The following is a 17,463-nucleotide window of genomic DNA, read 5'->3' on the forward strand; positions in this document are numbered from 1 at the left end:
CATCTGTCGATGGACATCTTGGCTCTTTCCACAGTTTGGCTATTGTGGACATTGCTGCTATAAACATCGGGGTGCACGTACCCCTTCGGATCCCTACTTTTGTATCTTTGGGGTAAATACCCAGTAGTGCAATTGCTGGATCATATGGTAGCTCTATTTTCAACTTTTTGAGGAACCTCCATACAGTTTTCCAGAGTCAAGCCCTTTTTACATGCGTCATCTCGTCCGAAACTCACAATGGCCCCACGGTAGATAACATGTCCCCCATTTTGCAGATGAGAAAATTGAGGCCTGAGAGGTCAAGTAATTTGCCTGAGGATTGGAGCTCAGGTTGACCAGGAGTCTTTTTTAAAAGATTTATTTATTTATTTGAGAGAGAGAGAAAGAGAGTGCATGGCGGGGGGAGGGGGGGCAGCAAAGGGAGAAGGAGAAGCAGACTCCCCGCTCAGCGCGGAGCCCGACTCAGGGCTCGATCCCACGACCCTGAGATCATGACCTGAGCCGAAATCAAGAGTTGGATGCTGAACCGGCCAAGCTGCCCAGGCGCCCCCCTGAGTGGGAGTCTTAATCACCAGGGGCCACTGCCTCTTCTAGACTGAAGCTCCCCACCCCTTGAAGGTACAGTTTCGTCCCAGAGCTGATGCCCTCACCCAGGACATTCGCCACCACACCACGTGACCAGCCAGTAAAGCACTGTGCCGGGACAGCTGTAGAGAAATAGCTTTCATACAATTCTGGTGGGAGCCCATTGGTCACACACCCATGATAGACAATTTGACAAAAGCTATCAAAATCACAAATGCACATTTCCTTTGATAAAGCAGCTGCACCTCTGGAAATGTATTTTACCACTGGACTCACACATATGGGAAGTGATCTATGGACAAGGTTCTAGCAGCAAAAGACTGGAAACAACACAAGAACTGATTTGTAGGGGCTGGCCAAATAAGTTAGGGTGTGCTCGCACAGTGGAATACGGGGCGACTACATAAAGGAACGAGGACTCCCACTGTGAGCCGATATGGAAAGATCTTCGGGATACACCGTCACATGAAAAATAAACCAGCTACAGCACAGCATGTATAACGTATAACCTCCTGTGTAAGAAAAAGGAAGAAAATAAGACTTTATGTTCCTTTTGTATATATATTGCCAAAGGAACTCTGGAAGGCACCATGAGAAACATCGAAAGCGCTCATTCTTCCTTTCCCGGAGGCAGGAGGTGAAGGGAGGGACACTCCTCATAGCATGCTTTTTGTTGTGTTTTGTCTTACTGCAGAACTTTCAATGTACTACTGCCTACCCAAAAACATGAATTATCAAGAAACTACAGGATTAAATTCTCTCTGTGTTCTGTATTGTTAGCTCTTCACACTGTTACAGGCTCTGGGGATGATGCTTACATTTCAAAGAAAATATTATGAGTTACCAATAAAAAAGAAAATTGCAGGGGGGGAGGGGGCGGCGTCTGGGTGGCTCAGCCGGTTAAGCGTCTGCCTTTGGCTCAGGTCATGATCCCAGGTCCTGGGATGGAGCTCCCTGAGCAGGGAGGAGTCTGCTTCTCCCTCCCCCTGCTCATGTGTGCTCTCTCTCGCTCTCTCACTCTCTCTCTCCCCCTCTCAAATAAATAAATAAAATCTTAAAAAAAAAAAAAAAAGAAAATGGGATGAAATATTTTTGGTGAGCCTTGAGTTTGAACCATTCAAAATGAAAGACAGCAAGGAGGGAAAAGTTTCCAGCAAAGAAATGGCCTCCAGGGCTCTCATTCCCAGGGGCCCTCTAGGACCCAGCTGTTCATGCAGGGCTGACCTCTAGGACCCAAGTACTCATGCAGGTCTGACCACAGACACTGCTGGAACCCAGGCCTCTGCCTTGGCCATTGGGAAGCCCCAGGGGAGACCAGCACTTATCAGACCTCTCCCTGGCAGGTGTCCTCACACAAGCCTTGCCCGAGTCTCCCTGACGTCCCACTCTGCCAGCACATGCTGCCCTAGACCTCATCTATCATGTCATGTGAGGAAGGAGGCCAAACCAAGGAGCTTGAAGCAGTGGGGTGCTGTGTCACTGAGATGCTGCCAAAAGTGGGTGTTTCCCCAACTGTCCTATCTGGGGGCAGATGCAATGCAGGGTCTGACATTTGAGCAAAGACATCAGCTGTGGCTGTTCCCATGAATACTGGCCTTCTAGAGTCCTCCATGGAGGCTGACAGCTCCGAGCACCCCAGGATCTCTATAGGAAGGGCCTTCAGAGGCAGCTCATAAAACCCCCTGAGAAAACAGATCGCACCTCCATGTTGACCCAAGAGGATTCCATAGTCTAGGCTACAGCCTGAATGACTAGATACCCCAACATGTGGGCCACGATGGACGCTGGTCTCGCTGGCTGATGTCCTCCAGCCTAGAGTTTGGGCCCCTCCTCCGGCTACCTATGACACGAGTCTTCCACAAGACTGGTCCCTGTTCCTGCCCATGGGACATCATCCTCAGAGTTATTTTACCATCATGGCCTATCCCCGTGGGGACCATACCTACAAGGGCATCGAGACTAGCAGAATGTGGGAGCTCAGAACCCTGTCCATGCTCTCCCATTGGTTGGCATCTGCCAAATGACCCCATTATCAAAGGTACACACACACAGGAGGACACTCATCTTGCTCCTCCTCAGCTATTGCTCTGGCCTGTCATCCTGGCCCCAGTCACTCCTACTGAAGTATGACCTTGCCCTCGGTTCCCAGTGCTCCCATCGAGTTTCTCCCTGTCATAGACCACATCCGCTCTTAAAAGACTACTCTCTGTCCACCAACTTCACTTATACTCCCCAGCCCCATCCTGCCAGCCAGGCCCCAAACTCCTAATGAAGGCTCCTTCCTGTCAGCCAGTCCCTGATGACTCCCACCAAGGTTTCACTCTGCCCCCAGTTGGGCAGTGCCCACCTCTTCCCTCCCACTCAGGCTGCTCCATCAGACACACTGGCCAGGCCATCCTCCCCCAGATGTCTTCAGGCTCGATCCCTCCCCCATGGGATTCACAGAACTGGGCTCTTTGCACAGCTCAGAGTTCTAGAAGGGCAGAGCTTCACCCCCACTGAGGAAGCTGACGGTGGCTCTGCTGAGGGCTCCTGTGGGCAAGGTCACCATCTGGTCACTGAGTAAAGGCTCAGGGCCCATGGCCAACTCAAGTGTCTGCACCGGGGTCCTTGGAAGCCTAGCTCCCTGAGGACAGGTTCACGTTCTCCAAGCACAGAGAGCCCTGCGGGGATCCAAGCCATCTTTTAGGAAGAAGACTTGCTGCATCCTTCTTTGGCTTTCTGAAAGTCAACCACAGCACCCATGGGCCAAGTCTGGGAGAGGGTCCAGGCTGTCTTGGTGACCCAGAAACTCCTAGTGGAGGACGGCGAGCTGGAAAGAGCCACCTCCCCGGGCGTGTGCCCTGACCTATGATCCCTCCCGCTGTCCCTGCCCCTCCAGCAACCCCCTTGCTTTCTCCATCGGGGAGGGAGGTGAGGTAGGTCTACCTTGTCACTCTCACTGATGCCTGACGTTGGTCATTTCCTGAGGAGGCTGGGACACTTCTACCTATATAATCACTCATTAAACAAATACGGATGAAGTGTTTACTCTGTACCAGGTGATGTTTGGAAAAAAAACAACAGAGGATACAGTGATGACTAAGACAGACCCCGCTTTCCAAACTAGAAAGGGCAGCTCACTTTGGTCGATACTCACACAGACATATGGCTACAAACTGTGATTACTGCCAAGTAGAAAAAGTGTCTAGAAACATATGCACAGGACTATGGAGAATGAGGAAGAGCTGTGACCGCACAGGGAGGAGTCAGGGAAGTCTTCCACGGGAAAATCATGCTTGAACGGAGAGTGGAGGACAAAGGGTCAGCTGGGCAAAGAGGGTGGGGTGGGGAGGGCGTGCCAGGCAGAGGAGGCCCCCTACAAAGGCTTAGACATGAGAAGGAGACGAAAGGCACCGGATGGTGAGGGGAAGAGACCCCAGGGGACTGCGGAGAGGCAGGCGGGGGATGGCCAGGCAGCCCCGGAGCCCACAGAAGGCCACGGGGAGGACCTGAGTCCTGTCAGGGGAGCACTGTGGGGCCACGGGAGGGGCTGGGGAGTAATCACCCTCCCCATTTCTCAGTCCTGGTACCTGAACTGCCCGTTCCTTTAGGTTAGGCTGTGCCTTTGAAGCCCTGCTCCCAAGCCTCATCCTTTGGCAAGACTCAGGGCTGGCAAGGTGAAGTTTGCACTAGTGGGCATCTGAATGTGATGCGTGGAGTCAGGCAGTCACCCACAGGTCATCCACCGGCCGCTACGGAAGGGAAGCCATTCCCCATGTACATGCGCACTGTTGCCAGGACAGACACAGCCTGTGAGCACGCGTGCCTCCTCCTCCAGGGTGCCTCCCTTTCTGTGCCAGCTGCTTCATCTCCTACTCTTTGGGCTCTGACCACTCTCTCCCTTTTCTTAGGAGTCAACCCCCTGGGCCCCTCACTCTGACACTGCACTATTAGCTACCTCAGGGGGAAGCCACAGTTAATTCATCTCTGTCTCCTCCATGGGGAATATTTGTGGAATAAATGAACAAGTCAGTAATACCTGTGATGACCACCTTCATTCCGCAGGTCTGGTCTGCAAATGCCAGCATCCCTCCATCTGACCTCATTCATTCAATCATTCATTCTTCTCTCTCTCTTTTTTTTTAAGATTATTTATTTATTTATTTGAGAGAGAGAGAGAGCACGAGAGTGGGGAGGGTCAGAGGGAGAAGCAGGCTCCCTGCTGAGCAGGGAGCCCGATGCAGGACTCGATCCTGGGACTCCAGGATCATGAGCCGAGCCGAAGGCAATTGCTTAACCAACTGAGCCACCCACGTGCCCCCTCTCTCTCTTTTTAAAAGATTGTATTTATTTATTTGAGAGAGACAGCAAGAGAGCAAAAATGGGAAGGAGAGGGAGAAGCAGGCTCCCCTTGGAGCAGGGAGCCCGATACGGGGCTCGATCCCAGGACCCCGGGATCATGACCTGAGCCGAAGGCAGACGCTTAACCGACTGAGCCACCCAGACACCCCCATTCACTCTTCCCTTAACCAACCTTAGTGAGCAGGTGCCACGCTAATGCTGGCATCAGCGATGGACAAGAGCTGGCCCGGCCCTGCCCTCATGGACTTCTGTTCAGTGGAGGAGGCAAATGTTAATTGAAAAATAATCAGACCAGAAAAGGCACACATGTCAACCAGGATGAAACCTCCAAGTGGCACCTGGGTGGCTCAGTCGCTTGAGTGGCTGCCTTCGGCTCAGGTCATGATCCCAGGGTCCTGGGATCGAGCCCCGCATCGGGCTCCCTGCTCGGCGGGAAGCCTGCTTCTCCCTCTCCCACTCCCCCTGCTTGTGTTCCCTCTCCCGCTGTCTCTCTCTCTCTGGCAAATAAATAAATAAAATCTTTAAGAAAAAAAAACCTCTGACAAAAAGAGGCCTAATTCTTAGGCCAGGGACACAGACAACCTGCCTCTGGGTACCACACATAGTGGGTGCACAGCAAGTGTGAGCCAAACAAACCAATTATATGCTCGGATACAGCTACAAAAATGAATACCCGAAAACCATCCCTGGCACAAGGGCAGGTCTGAACCTCCAAGTCTCCCGTGGAAGTTTCTGTAGCATTTCTCATCTGTGTTGCAAAGATGCCATCTGACTTCATTGGGGAACGTGGTCTTGGAGACAAGCTACAGAAATGCTCAGACCCATTTTATCCCAGGGAGAAAAATCTGAACGTGCAATGTGAATGGTATGCTTAAATATATGGACAGACATGAGCCAAAGTACAAAGGTATACGGGGGGCATGGTATCTTTAAATCTTTTTTTCTACTCCAAATCAAATAATATGTAATAGACCCAGTGCTGGGCTTAGTCAACCATGGCTCGTAGAATTAACATTCTGGAAGCTAGCTTCAGGGGAGCAAGGGGCAGGAAGCCCCGTCTCGGAGAGCAAAGAAATGCTGGCTTTAAATTTCAGGTTAAACCAATGTTATTCACAACCCGGCTTTGAAGCTAAAAGCTTTACACACTTGGGTCTGGTCACGCAAAGGGGGAGGAAGCAAAATAGCCTCAGATTCCCATCTGTCAAGAGAAAGCTGTCTCTTGTGTGTCTTCAAAGATCATAAACCCATTGCATTTTCTTCAGAGCACAGCAGATTCAGGTTTGCATTTTTCTTGAAGGGTTCTGGTTTGTTTCTTTAAAAACTGTCATGTACTGGGGCGCCTGGGTGGCTCAGATGGTTAAGCATCTGCCTTCAGCTCAGGTCATGATCCCAGGGTCCTGGGATCGAGCCCCGCATCGGGCTCCTGGCTCAGCGGGGAGCCTGCTTCTCCCTCTCCCTCTGCCTCTCTCCCTGCTCATGCTCTCTCTCTGTGTATCTCTGTGTCTCAAATGAATAAATAAAATCTTTAAAAAAAAATAAAAATAAAAATAAAGAAGTTGTCATGTACTTTATGTCTGCAGATGCTCACTGGGAGGGAAAAAAATAAATAAATACAAACAGGAATCTCCATAATACCTTCTGGTATCGTGGCCTTTGGGACGCAACCCTAGCCAAAGGTTGTTCCAGGAAGGGAGCTTGGAGCCACTGGGTCAGTCTTCAGCCTTGGGTCCATTTCTCTCCAGAACCCAGCCAAAGCCAGAGCCCTTACAGAACCCCCTCCATCCTCCCAGGTGCTCCCCTGCATGGCAGGGCGGTGGCAGGGCCCCGTGGGAAAAGGGTTGAGAGCCCGCAGACCTGGGTTCTAGCTCCAGCTCTGCCCTTACGTGCTGTGTGAGCCCTCTCTGGGCCTCAGGGGCCCTATCACCCACCACAGAGGCTGAGTCAGTCATTTCTAACCATTTTTTCCTCCAAAATCCACCTAGATTTTGTCTATTAAATAGTATTACATGAGCATTAACTTATCTTCCCATTTTGGTTGTTCTGTACAGTCTTTGTAGGGCAGACCCCCCCCTTGCAATATCCATCCCACCCCTAAACAGTTGCCCGAGCCTACCCGGGGGACCCTATTCTCTTTGCCAATACTTGGTTTAGGAACAGACATGTGGGTAGTGGAGGGTTGCTGGGGGCTTCTGGGAGGAAGTCAGAGAGGAAGAAATCTCATTCTTCTTCACTAGGATACATTTACCCTTCATCTTTTTGAATTTGTGAGAAGTCCCAGGTCCCATTACTGCTTTATGCACCACTACAGTGCCCCCCACCCTCACCCTAGGGTCCGAGGTCTGCTCCCGATCTGGCCTGAGGGCTCCAGGGTAGTGACACCCAGCCAGGCTGCTGCCTCTCAGCCCGGTTCTCTGACACCCACCGTGCCCCCAGTCCTGCCTCCCCCAGTGAAGACGCGGCACAGCTGGGTCTTGGCACGTCAGACTCCAGAGGCTGAGTAACTGAGGTCACTCAGCTGCGGTGTGTGCCTAGGCCTGGTGCCCGCAGTGTTCCCTCCACTCCCCTTCACCCTTCAGGTCAGCTGCTAAAACTAACACCCTCCGTTTCCTCATCTGTAAACGGGGACCATGGTCTGCCGGACAATCCCTGGGGCTTTTGTAAGATTTAATGAGACCATCCCCGTAACGTGCCTGGTCAAAGTGAGTGTCCAACCCACATTAGCTGCCATCACCATCGCTTTCACCACGAAAACCCCTCCAAGGCTTCCTCAAGAAGCCCCAGCCTTCAGGGCCTCCATGGTCCGCCCCTGCAGTCAGAGTCACCCCCCAGTCATCCCACAACACCATCCCAGCAGGCTACTTACTCCTCATTCTTCATCCCTCTGCTGGCTCGCCTTCGCCCCTGCCCATCAAAGCTCAGCCTAGAAACCACCTCGTCTCTGAAGCCTGCCTCTAAATCCACAGGCTAAACGAACGGCCCTTTCCGCTGGGTCTCTTCAGCAAGCTGCCCTGGCCACCACTATGGCCTGGATTTTACTCCTTACAAGCCATCCTGTCATGTCAGTCCCCATTTTCCAGCTGAGGGTCGTGGCAAAGGTAAGAAGTAACGTGTTCGAGGCCACAGCAAATACCTGCATGCGTCTCACCATGTCTTAGAGTAAAGCTAGGCCCTGTGGTGGATGGGGCGCACACAACAGGGAAGCCTGGGCACCCCGAACGCTGGCAGGCTCAGGGCCAAATCCCCACTGTCTCTTACGAGCTTCTTGAGCCTATATTTGAGATACTCCTTTAACCTCTTGAATCCTCAATTTTGTCATCTGTAAAACAGGACCATCGTGAGACCCGGGGCTGATGAAAGAATGCAAGGAGAATACACGTGAAATGACCCAAAGATGACTAACAGGGAGGGGGCCCTGCAAGAGGGCCCATCCAAGCCAGACCCCAGATACGCAGAGGAGACAAGACGTGGAGATAGAGGGGATAGGCTTCTGGGCACAGACAAGATTCAGCCAGCAACATTTCTAGAGCATCTACTGTGAGCCGGGCCCTGTGCTGGGCACCACGGTGGCAGGGCTGGAAATGTCCCGTGGCAGCCCTGAAACAAAATTGATGTTCTGGGTGATTGTAAAAATCCCAGCTTAAACTGGGCCGAGAAAAATCAAAGTTGCGTGCAGGAAATTCCATTGGAACTACCATTATTCAGCCATTAGTCTCACTCAATCTTTCTTCTCAGAGAAGAAAAACGCAAAACGCAAAATTGTCAAATACGTTCAGGTTCGACCAGAGTGAATCAGACTGTGCCGTGTGTTACCCAATGAGTCATAGGCTGTCAGTGAGGGAAAGGCCCCAAGGGACTGATGATTCCACACTCCGGGATGGCAAAGGGATTTGTCCAAGGCCACAGGTCAGGTCCAAAGTGAGCTGAGCCTGGGAACACACGAGGCCCCTGATGCCCACTCCAAGCCTTGTGGATCCATTCATTCCTGAGCAATGTGCACCGAACTCCTGCTGGCTGTCTGGCCCTGTGAGTGGCACCTGAACCAGAGAGGGGTCTAAATTCTAGCCCCTGCCCTTGAGTGGAGGACGTAGAGAAGTGAATGATTCCAATGCGGTAAGGTAAGTGCGAGGAGCCTGAGAAGTGGAGGCAGCCCCGGGAGCCAAAGGATGGTAGCCGACCCTTATACAGAGCTTACTCTGTGCCAGGCACTATTCTAAGCACCGTATCTACTTAATCCTCATAACAATCCCATAATGTCAGGTCTGTGATTGCCCCTCCCATTTTACAGCTGAGGAAACTCAGGCACAGGGAGCTTAAGTAACTTGCCCACGGTCACACAGCTAAGAGACTGAAGAGCTGGGATCCAGACCCAAGCAGTCTGACTCCAGAGTCTGCTCCTAACCCTATACTAAATCGCTCCACTTAACCCAGGCTGGGGGCAGGGGTGATCCAAAAAGGCCACCTGGAAAAAATGAAGCCCAAGACTTAAGATTGAGTAGGAAGGAGTGAGCCAAAGAAAGAGGCAGGGAGACGAAGTGCATTCCGACTAGAGGGAACAGCATATGCAAAGGCCCAGAGGCACGTGAAAATGCGGTGCTTGGGAATGGCTGTAATTCAGGAGGGTTGGAATGCAAGAATCGGGGGTGGGGGAAGACAGCAAAGTACACGAGGCTCTTTCCTCTCTGTCTAGCTGCTCAGCGCTGCTCCGCGTTATCCAGAGCCTAACGTATACTCTGATGTACACATAGTGCCAATACATAACTGAAGCTCTTGTGGCGTTGATATGAAGAGATGGGATTTCTGGGGCGCCTGGGTGGCTCAGTCGTTCAGCGTCTGCCTTCGGCTCGGGTCATGATCTCAGGGTCCTTGGGATCGAGTCCCGCATCGGGCGCCCTGCTCTGTGGGAGGCCTGCTTCTCCCTCTCCCACTCCCCCCTGCTTGTGTTCCCTCTCTTGCTGTGTCTCTCTCTGTCAAATAAATAAATAAAATCTTAAAAAAAAGAGAGAGATGGGATTTCTTTGTGTTTAACTGAATCAAGATGACCTCAAAGAAGAGGCAGGAAGGAATACCTTGTGCATTGCCACGGGACAAGTCTGTTCTCTCTAATCCATACTGTCCAAGTCTATTACCTTGTACAGTAGTACCTAATTACTCCACCTTACAGAGAGAGATGCACGCTAATTAGGAGGGATGTTAAATTAACCACCATAGTGAAAATATTCCAAAGCAAATGAAATATTACCGGGAGCAAAAGGGTGATTTGTTTCTATGAGTTGTGCTTTTAAATGAGATCAAGGAATGCTTAAGGCTTCATTTTAATTACACCTGGAAGGCCTCCTTATGCATGCACCCCCTTTTTTGGCTTCCACACACACAGCAGTCTGTCCCCCATCCTCCACTGCACAGAAATAAATAAATAAAAGGGTTTAAAAATCATATTTAAACTGATATCTTTGCATTACCCCCACTTGGGTTTTTAAATTACTGTCTTTATTTTTTTCCAAGGACAATATAACCAAAAAGAAGGTTCATATTTTGAAGTGTATCTATCTGATCATTGCACAAATGTTTTCAGAAGAAATCACTATATTTCTCCAAGATGGGTATGGGTTTTGTCATAGATCAAAGTGAGAGGGAGGAAAAAAAGATAAATCATCAGAGATCCAAAAATACTTTTCATTTGGAGAAGATATCAGGCCATTTCGATGGGGCTGATGGAGTCCCTGTTCTGTCTCCATTACCCGAGGCAGGCAGCCCCAGCCAGGAGCCAACTACTGAGATTATATTCCCCATAAGATGGTCCCCGATATATATATATATATATATGATCTTCAACCTCTATTGATTGACCAATTTCACAAGCAAAGACTGGTGAAATGAAGCTGAAATGAACATCATGCTTTAACTCATTGAACCTATCAGGCCTGAGTTAATCTCACTGTCCACTGTCTCTGATAGAATTCAATTGATCAATCATGTTTCGGTGATAGTACCATTTCACTGGCTTATTGCTTCTTCATTTCAGAGCTTGACCTGTTAGATATACTCAGACTGGCTCGACTCCTCTTGGATACACAGAGATCAGCCTCTGTCCGCCAGTGTGTGTCATCTCCTGTCTCAGCTGAAAAGAACTCGAGAGTCCTTTGTGTCTATCTGTGGTGTGTTTTTCCTCCAAACACACACACATCAATGGTGGACTTAGGATGGCACGGAACTGAGCAAGCACAACCCCTCCGGGGGGTCTGCACTGCATGGAAGCAGCGTCATTCCCTACGACATAGCTGAATCGACCTGCTTGGACTCTACACAGCAGGGGCATCTTCTTGTATTACACTGGCTAATGCATGTGCCCATACAGGGTAAGGTACATCCCAAAATGGTAACAACATCCGCCACTCGGGCACATATTCACGCCGACCTCCCACATTCATCAGTTTGTCTGATTCTCACAATGACCTAAGGAGTAGCGCAAGAGATTATCATTCCCATTTTATGGATGAGAAAATGGGCTCAAAGAGGGGGAGGTGGTTTGCCCAAGTCACCCAGCAGAGTTATCAGGCCAGGGGAGACTAAGAGCCCTAGTGTCTCAGCTCCCGAGTGCCTCTGCCAAGCTCTGGACAATTCCAGAATTGCCAAGCCATGCCGGGCACACCACCGTCCTCGGCTTCTTGGATGAAAGAAACATCCTCAAATTTTGATTCAGAGAATTTTAGAGCTTAGGGGGGATTCTAAGATTGCCTGCATCTTCATGTACAGCTTGGAACCTGAAGCCCAGAGGCCAGTAAACAGTTGTCCGAAGTCACCAAGACACTCGGCGACCCAACCAGAACGCAAACCTGGATCCCAGGTGCTCAGCTCAGGACTCTTTGCACTTTGTCTCAAGACCTCTCTAATTTGTGCCGAGCCAATGAGCTCCTATCAACAGAAAGAACTTCATTCTCCACTGTCAACATGGCCCAATGTGCTGTTATGGTTCCTTCGTGGCATTTAATTTAAACTTCCCAACTGCAAGCCAAGGGGCTGCGCTTTGGGAAATCAGGGCACAGGGGCTCTGCCCGGCTGTCTGCCTGGGGGAGGTGGTTCTTGGAGCCACAAGGCTGAGCCCAGCATGCAGGTCTCTGGAGGAGGCCAGGGCAATGACAGTTTGCAAATCAGCCCTGCATCTGCTCAGAGCTGGCGGAGTCTGCAAACACACTAATGGACTTTCCTCTGCCCGCGGGGAGCAGGGGAGAAACAATAAATAAAGTGGGTGCCTCTGGGGGGAGCCATTGCTGAGGACAGAGAGAGGGCTGAGATGAGGGGCTTGCTGACGGTGGGGAACAGGCTTCTGGGCCTCCCCCTGCAGCATGCTGCCTCCCTTACCCACAAAATGACAGTCCACCTTCCAGTAACCCCAATCCCCACCTCCCAGATTCCCCAGTCTGGTTTCCAAATAGTCGGGCCCTTGTCTGACCCTCTTCACACACTTACAGTTCATGCCAGACACAGAAGGGTTGTGGAGTGGAGGGGATCACGTGGTCGGATCTGGCCACAGTGTAGAGACCCCATCAGAGTGAGATGTGACCGAGGCCCCCGGGGCCAGAGGAAGGTTCCTGCCCAGGATAGAGCTGATGACGGGAATGCCTACCCAGATTCAGAGCCAGGTTCAGGAGATGATCAGGAGGGAAAATCTGCTGGACTTAGTGACTCACTGTTGGCAGGGGGCAAAACACACCTCTGCAGTTCCCCGTTAGACATTCTGGGCTGCCACGCACTGATGCCCCATCTCACGTTGAGCAAAATCCACAGTGGATCGTGGCTTACACAGAGCATCCGCGTACCCAGATCAATCAAAGGGGGCCACCAGGCCTTGTCTATCACGGAGGCCACAGTGCCCAACACTGAGTCAGGAGCCACTAAATGGATGAATCTGGGTACCCCGCCCTGCAACCGGGCCTTCCTGACCTCCCCTCCTCCCACTCTCCTCCACTTACTCTGCTCTAGCCACATGGGCCTCCTTGCTGTCCCTCAATTATGCCAAGCACACCCCTGCCTCAGGCCTCTGCATACGCTGTTCTCTCTCTCTGGAACGTTCCTCCCCAGATCTGTTTGGCTCATCCCTCCCTCCCTGAGAGTCTCTCCTCAAATGTCATTTCATCATTATGACTACCCTCCACACACCAGCCTATACCCGCCCCCCTTCCCAGCTTCACGCTCTGTCCCCTTCCCCAGCTTTGTTATCCTCCAGCGCCCTTAGCAACACGCTGTTTATTTTCCTTATTTACTTATTCTCTCTTCCCTTATTAGAATGTCGCTCATGAGGGCAGAAGTTTTTGTCTATCTTGTTCATTGCTGTGTCTCCAGGACCCAGAGCACATAGCAGGAACAAAATAAATACTTGTGGAATGAATGGATAAAAGTGGACATTTCACTGAAAGTGAAAAACTAAGCAAGTACAGAGGAGACGGCCACTCCTCGATGACCTGCTGCTAAAGGCTGGCCGCTCCCTTCCGTGCCTGGCCTGGGGCTAGGGAGACAGAGCCCCCTCAGGGAAATCAAAGGGGGCCACCAGGCCTGGCCTACCACGGAGGCCGCAGTGCCCGACACGGAGTCAGGAGCCACTAAATGGATGAATGACTTCCTAGGAGGGAGGCCCGGCTTTGGACGTGTTTAGATGACACGGACAGTAGTGCCTCACGCACCAGCTTGGGCTCTGCCCCTCGCCAGCCGGGGGACCTTACACGGCTCAGCTCATCTGTGCAATGGGCTCAATCATTTGTGCCGAGTCAGGGCGCCGGCGTTAAAGCGTCTGCCTTCGGCTCAGGTCATGATCCCGGGGTCCTGGGATCGAGCCCCCGCATCGGGCTCCCGGCTCCTTGGGGAGCCTGCTTCTCCCTCTCCCTCTGCCCCTCCCCCCTTGTGCATGCACACACACTCTCTCTCTCTCTCTCTCAAATAAATAAATAAAATCTTTATAAATAAATAAATTGTGTCAAGTGTAAGCAATGGGTCAGACCAAGCAGGCTGTTAGACCCCAAATGAGATAGCACTGTGCACAGCAAGCATCTCACGTCAGCTGATGAGGACCAGGGCGTGAGGACAGGAGAAGAGAAGCCATTTCATTTGCTTAATTAAAAGGACAAGATGTACACAGAGAGGGGTACCTGGCTAAGCTGCATCTCTTCGTTCAAGCATTCAACCATTTCTTGCCTGTGCTCTGACCGAAAGCATAGCCCCGTAAGGGAACCCAGTCTTAGCCCTCAAGGGAACCCATCCTCTGGCAGGGAGACAAAGTCTGGAGATGGAGCTCTGATTCAAGCATGGGCAAGGACCCTAGAGGACCCCAAACAGCAGGCAATGGGGGCCCTGAGATAGAGAGAACTCGTCTGGTATTGAGGGGGGCAGTCAGGGAAAGCCTCCTGGAGGGCGGAGGTGGCATTTGAGCCAGGATTTGGGCTTGCGCGTATGAGGAAGGAGACAGAGGGCATCCCAAACATAGATCAGAGGTAGGGGGCTGTGCCTGAGGACAGAGGCCTCCTGGGCGCTTGGCACCCGTGGAGTAGGGGCTCATCTTTCACAGCCCAGATAGAAAGCAGGTCATGTTTCTGTCTCCCCAGTGCCAGGTCTTGCACACAGTAGGTGCACAACAAATGCAGATTTGGGTTTGTTTGTTTTTTTTTCTTAAGATTTTATTTATTTATTTGACAGAGAGAGACACAGCGAGAGAGGGAACACAAGCAGGGGGAGTGGGAGAGGGAGAAGCAGACTTCCCGCAGAGCAGGGAGCCCGACGCGGGGCTCGATCCCGGGACCCTGGGATGACCTGAGCCGAAGGCAGACGCTTAACGACTGAGCCACCCAGGCGCCCCAGATTTTGTTTTTTTAACAGAGTCACAGAACTTCCCAAAGGAAGGGACCCCAGAGAGAAACTGTTTGTTCCAGTGGATCTCAACAAAGATGAGCGGATCAGAGGAAATGTGGGGAATCTGTGAGTTTCTGTTACTGGAGAGAAATGATGGCATTTAGTGGGCAGGGGCGGGGCACTCAGCCCAGTCCAGCACAGTGAAGAGTTGCCTGGTGCCCAGGTGTCTTTGGAATGACCCATCATACATTCAGGTTGGTGAAAACTCTCTTTGTAAATATCGGAGCCATGAACCTGTTTTACTTACAGACACAAATTTAGCGTTTTAATTTACACTGACTTTTCCAGGAATGCAACCACCACATGGAGGAAAGATTACTCTTTGTTTTGGTTGGAATTTTATCAAGACATGTTCACAATTTCAGAAAATCAGTTTACTGATGGCAACACCACCAGAAGAATTGGTATTGCCAAAAAACACAGCTGTCCACATTTGTATCTGCTGCGTTCATGGTGATTCTATGCATAAGTGCAAGCAACTGACTACTTTATTACGTCTTCTGGTGTAGTCATGCCTGAGCATTTACATAATTAAATACATCATTTTATTATGATTTTATTTTTCTTTCCCTCTTTTGTCGCAACCGGGGCACTGAATTGATTTCTTAAATTATATGTGTAGGTAGGTTATATTGTTTCTAAATTTCATTTTAGGATAGCAAAGGAAGCACTACACAATGTCAACCTGAGTTGACAGGTAATCCCTCTATATGTTTTCTGAGGCCCCTCCAGTTCTGCCTGTTAAGACTGTCCCATGTTAGGCATTATTCTTCCCTAATCTGTCTTCCTGAAAAAGGGATATATTCAGGGAGAGAAAGAGTTCTCCAGACCCCTTTTGAGAGACAGGAAGACAGGTGCCCAAATTAACTCTAAAATGAATGTACTTCCAGGGCACCTGGGTGGCTCAGTCAGTTAAGAGTCTGCCTTCAGCTCAGGTCATGATCCCAGGATCCTGGGATCGAGCCCTGCATCGGGGCTCCCTGCTCAGCAGGGAGTCTGCTTCTCCCTCTCCCTAGTCCCTCCCCCCACTCATGCTTTCTCTCTCCTCCTCCTCTCTCACAAATAAATAAAATCTTTAAACCATAATAAAATAAATGTAGTTCCTCAACATGAACGGTGAGAGCTTGTTCCTAAAAGACAACACCTGGATTCCCCCTAACCTTTTTGGAAATCCATTTCCCAAATACAATAATCCAGCTAGGACAGAGCCAAGAAGGGACTCAGGTTTTGCAGCAGCTTCTCCTTCCTGTCGGGGTCTGTAACAAAGGAAAGACCAAAAGGCCAGGGGAAGGAAAGACACCTCGAGCAGTGCTCCTGCTATCCTGCAAACATGCAGAATGGGCTTGGAGTTCAGAGAGCTGGGGAGGTGGGACAAAGCCTGGGCTGAGGTGTAAGAATAGGGGAGGGGTGGGAGGAGGTGTTACTTCTGCCACGAGTACAGCAGGTAAGTGCACAGGCTGGGAAACAAGACTGTGTGGGTCTGAATCCCGGCCCTGCAACGTACTAGCTGTATGACCCTGGACTGGTGATTTAATCTCTCATCTTTTCCATCTGCAAAAAGGAAATAGAATAGCACCTGCACTTCCTTTTTTAAAAAGATCTTATTTGTAAGCGATCTCTACACCCAACGTGGGGTTTAAACTCACAACCCCAAGATCAGGAGTGGCACGCTCCACTGACTGAGCCCTCCAGGCGCCCCAGCACCTGCACTTCTTAAGGCTGCTGGGAGCAAGTGCCTGCCACATTGTGAGCGCCTCTGTCTCACTGCCAGCCTCATAAGGCTGAGAAAAAAGAGTATTCTCTCCTCCACTGGTCACACTGCAAGACCAGGGGCGATGGGCTGGGAACAGAGACCCGTGTCCTGGCTCCACCTCTCCTGTGGACCACTCATCCTCAACGGATCCTCAGAGATCATCAACTGCAACTCCCCCATTTTACAGATGGGGATACTGGGGCACAGGAGGGAAGAAAATAGAGCTCACGTGCCAAACTAGATTCCCACGGTAGACTCCTTCCACAGCAGCATGCTGCTTCTTACACACGCTAAGCACCAGTGTGTCCATCTGTGAATAAGGGTGATTGTCACAGGGTGGCTCTAGGGATCACTGAATGCAATGACGGAGGGAAAAGCCCTCAACAAGCCTTTATTAAGCTGTTGCCAACTCGGAATTTGGGGCATTATGCAGCACACAGTAGGTGCCTGACATACTTATCATATGCAGAGCATTATCCTCTCTCACTGACCCAGCAAGCTGCCCAAGGGCAGTGACCTGTTAGTACCAGAGTACCTAACACATGGTTGGCTCTCAGTAACTATTTGTTGAGTGAATGAATGATAGTATGCCTGAAAAGAGAACCAGAAAAGAGAAAAAGAGAAGGCACTCTGGTGTCTCTAACCAGAAGGAAAGAAAGAGATTGCAAGGAAGAGAGAAGTCCTGTCTCTTTTTTTTTTTTTTTTTTAAGATTTTATTTATTTATTTGAGACAGAGAGAATGAGAGACAGAGAGCATGAGAGGGAGGAGGGTCAGAGGGAGAAGCAGACTCCCTGCCGAGCAGGGAGCCCGATGCGGGACTCGATCCCGGGACTCCAGGATCATGACCTGAGCCGAAGGCAGTCGCTTAACCAACTGAGCCACC

The 17,463-nt window shown here is 50.7% G+C and overlaps 1 protein-coding gene across 4 annotated transcripts in view; it reads right to left on the reverse strand.

Moving 5' to 3' along the window:
• PAX5 (paired box 5) overlaps positions 1-17,463 on the reverse strand; it is a 188,585-nt gene that overhangs the window by 123,724 nt on the left and 47,398 nt on the right. The window lies entirely within an intron of this gene.

This window comes from Leptonychotes weddellii, chromosome 14, assembly GCF_054177405.1.
Source record: "Leptonychotes weddellii isolate Sample4059 chromosome 14, ASM5417740v2, whole genome shotgun sequence".
NCBI lineage: Eukaryota > Metazoa > Chordata > Mammalia > Carnivora > Phocidae > Leptonychotes > Leptonychotes weddellii.